The sequence below is a fragment of the Carcharhinus amblyrhynchos genome, chromosome 13 (genome assembly GCF_965287045.1).
Source record: "Carcharhinus amblyrhynchos chromosome 13, sCarAmb.v2.hapA, whole genome shotgun sequence".
Lineage (NCBI taxonomy): Eukaryota > Metazoa > Chordata > Chondrichthyes > Carcharhiniformes > Carcharhinidae > Carcharhinus > Carcharhinus amblyrhynchos.
Window position 1 is genome coordinate 11,323,433 of NC_137336.1, and position 3,670 is coordinate 11,327,102.

The window sequence follows — 3,670 nt, forward strand, 5'->3', positions numbered from 1 at the left end:
GCTGTGAGGCAGTATTGCTAACCACTGTGCCATCATGCCACCCACTGAAGATTGTACAAAGAAGTTAAAGGAGAGGGATGTGGTGATTGGCCCATTAAGGGTGTTAACCAAGACTCTTGCTCCAGTTAATTGATAGACACAAAAACTTCACCTTTAAGTCAAATCATGTCTTTATTAAGAAAATGTAGGAAAACCTTAAATACTTATAACTTCTACAAGACTGGTGCTCTTATGCTGTATCGCAAATCAAACTTTTATCCCCCTAAAAATCTACAACAAGTTGTATTTAGATTTTAACTACTTATCTAATAGACCTGTATCCACTCATACTGGTCAGTCACGGAGAGGGATCAGACTTCGTCAAGTTTAAAGCTTAATGCTTCTCTTCTTCTTTTGTTATTCTTTTCTGATTCTGTTCTTCAAAACTCCAATATTTAGTCTTTGAGACTGGCTTGAACCCATACAGTTCTGTACCTGGTCTTTAACTACTGGCCTATCACCCAGATTGGTTTACTGCAGGCTGCCTGAGGGAATTATCCTGTCAGTCAGAAGGAGTTGTTGTCAGTCGGAAGGAGTTATTGTCAGTCGGAAGGAGTTATTGTCAGTCGGAAGGAGTTATTGTCAGTCGGAAGGAGTTATTGTCAGTCGGAAGGAGTTATTGTCAGTCGGAAGGAGTTATTGTCAGTCGGAAGGAGTTATTGTCCCTCTGAGGGGATTATTGTCAGTGGGAGGCAATTATTCTGTCAGTCTGAGGGAATTAATGCCAATCTGAGGGAATTATTGTCAGTCTGAAGGAGTTACTGTCAATCTGAGGGCGGTATTATCAGTCGGAGGGAGCTATTGTCAGTCTGAGTGAGCTATAGAACATAGAACAGTACAGCACAGTACAGGCCCTTCGGCCCTCAATGTTGCGCTGAGCTATGTCCAAACCCAAGATCAAGCTATCCCACTGCCTATCATTCTGGAGTGCTCCATGTGCCTATCCAATAACCGCTTGAAAGTTCCTAAAGTGTCCGACTCCACTATCATAGCAGGCAGTGCATTCCACACCCCAATCACTCTCTGAGTAAAGAACCTATCTCGGACATCCCTCCTATATCTCCCACCCCTAGTAACAGCTACATCCACCCGAGGAAATAATCTCTGCACGTCCACTCTATCTATCCCCCTTATCATCTTATAAACCTCTATTAAGTTGAATAATTGACTCTTATTGTCAGTCTGAAGGAGTTACTGTCAGTTGGAGGGAGTTATTCTCTCAGTCTGAGGGAGGTATTGTCGAGCATTTCTAGCATGTGTTCAGGAGAGTTTTTGACAGCAGTACGTTTCCAATGAACCCAGTGAGAAATGAGATACTGCTGGACCTGGTTCTTGGGAATGAGGTGAGCCAAGCGGATTAAATAACGTCAGTAAGGTATTTCAGGAACAGTGATCATTAAGTTTGGGTTAGCTACGGAAAAAGGACAAGGAACAATTATTTATTTGGCAAAAGCCATATTCAGTGGAGTAAGAACAGATTTGACCCAGATAAATTGTATTGAAATGTTTACAGCAAAACTGTAGATAAGCAAAACTGAGCAAAGGCTGGTTTTAAAAGAGAGTTAGTTTGGGCACAGTCGAAGTATGTTGCCACGAAGTGGAAAGGTAGGGCAAATAAATCCTGGATGACAGAAGTTTTGAGGATTAAGGTGAAGAAGAGTAATAGAATTAAGTGATCCCTCATCCATCAGATCAGATCAAAGCTCCACAGTCTTTGACAAGTCGGTCTTGAATGGTGGTGGACAATTAAGCAATGGAAGGCTGAGGCGGCACAATTTTGGTTTTGAGTGGAAAATCATGTCTCTTAAACATGAGTTTTTTGAAAGGGTATCCAAGAAGGTAGACAGTGCAGTCAATGTTATCTATATGAATTTTAGAAAGGCCTTTTTGACAAGGTCATTTGACACAGGTGGCACGGTGGTGCAAAGGTTAGCACTGCTGCCTCACAGTGCCAGGGATCTGGGTTCGATTCCTGGCTTGGGTCACTGTCTGTGTGGAGTTTGCGTGTTCTCCCCGTGTCTGCATGGGTTTCCTCCGGGTACTCCTGTTTCCTCCCACAGTCCAAAGATGTGTGGGTTCAGTGGATTGGCCATGCTAAATTGCCCCCTTAGTGTCAGGGGGACTCGCTAGGGTAAATGCATGGGGTCATGGGAATAGGACCTGGGTGGGATTGTGGTCAGTGCAGGCTCGATGGGCCGAATGGCCTCCTTCTGCGCTGTAGGATTCTACGATTTGTGATTGTCTGTATGAGGGAGTTATTGTCAGTCGGGGGGAGTTACTCTGAGGGAATTATCATCAATCTGAGTAAGGAGTATTCCAATATGTATTCAGAGATATACAGCAGTTACAGAGAGGATGTGAAAAGGGTTATGTGATATTATGTTTGATTTCTTATGAGAATGCAAGCTGGACTTACAAAACTGCCAAGATCAGGAATATGATAATGATTCAATATGAAAGGAAAAAGAGTAAAAGGGTTCAGGCACGATGCTTAAAGGAAACTCCTAGTGCATTTTATATACCACATGGATATTACTCCCTGAATTTAGTAGTTGGAGATGGTGTTGCTTGCAATCAGTTTCATTTTTTGGACCTCTCCAATACATATATGTCTCAGCTTTCTGCCTCAGCAATGCTTAGTGTACATTGAGAAAACCATGTTAAATGATTCACCACCAAGTCTTTATGTGAGACTTGATGGGAATGCAGGTTAGACCGTCTCAAAGCTATCGGATACAAAGTTATTGGAGTCTGAGATGTTCGTCGTGATCTGCAATGCGACCTGAAGTGGGAGCTCTTCTGTCACAAACTGAAGATTTTGGTTATTATGAGATTCTTGTATGATGTCTATAATAACTCCAGGAGTTAACTGTAATGGAACGGTGCTTCATTGCACAATAGAAAGTAAAGCAAAATCACAAGCCTGTGCTGAGCACAAACAGGTCCCAACCAGAATAATACAATAATGGACCCACTCAGGGTCTTGCTTTATACAAGGCTCTGTATATGATCTCCAGCTGGTGAGTTAATTACTAAGCTACAGGGAGCTCATATTCAACTAGCCTTACAGGGAGGTCAATCAGTAATTCCCCCCATGCAAGTCCTGGGGGTTATCACGATAACTTACTCAGAATATGCAATGTCAGCAAAACTGTGCAGACTGCCTCTTTGGAACCATCTCGAACAGTATCATTAGTCAGTAATGTCACTGATTACTTAACTGATTAACATGTAAATACTTTTGAAAAGGCACAAATATCGGCCAAAAAATTAGTTGCAACATTAGGCTTTGGAGAGGATACAGAAAAGATTTACCAGGATGTTGCCTGGTATGGAGGGCATTAGCTATGAGGAGAGATTGGAGAAACTTGGTTTCCTCTCACTGGAGCGACGGAGAGACCTGATAGAAGTCTACAAGATTATGAGAGGCATGGACAGAGTCGTTAGTCAGGAGCTTTTTCCCCCAGGGTGGAAGAGTCGTTTACTATGGGGCATAGGTTTAAGGTGCGAGAGGCAAGGTTTAAAGCAGATGTACGAGGCAGATTGTTTACACAGGGAGTAGTGGCTGCCTGGAACTTATTGCCGGGGGAGGTAGTGGAAGCGGATACGATAGTGACTTTTAAGGGGTGTC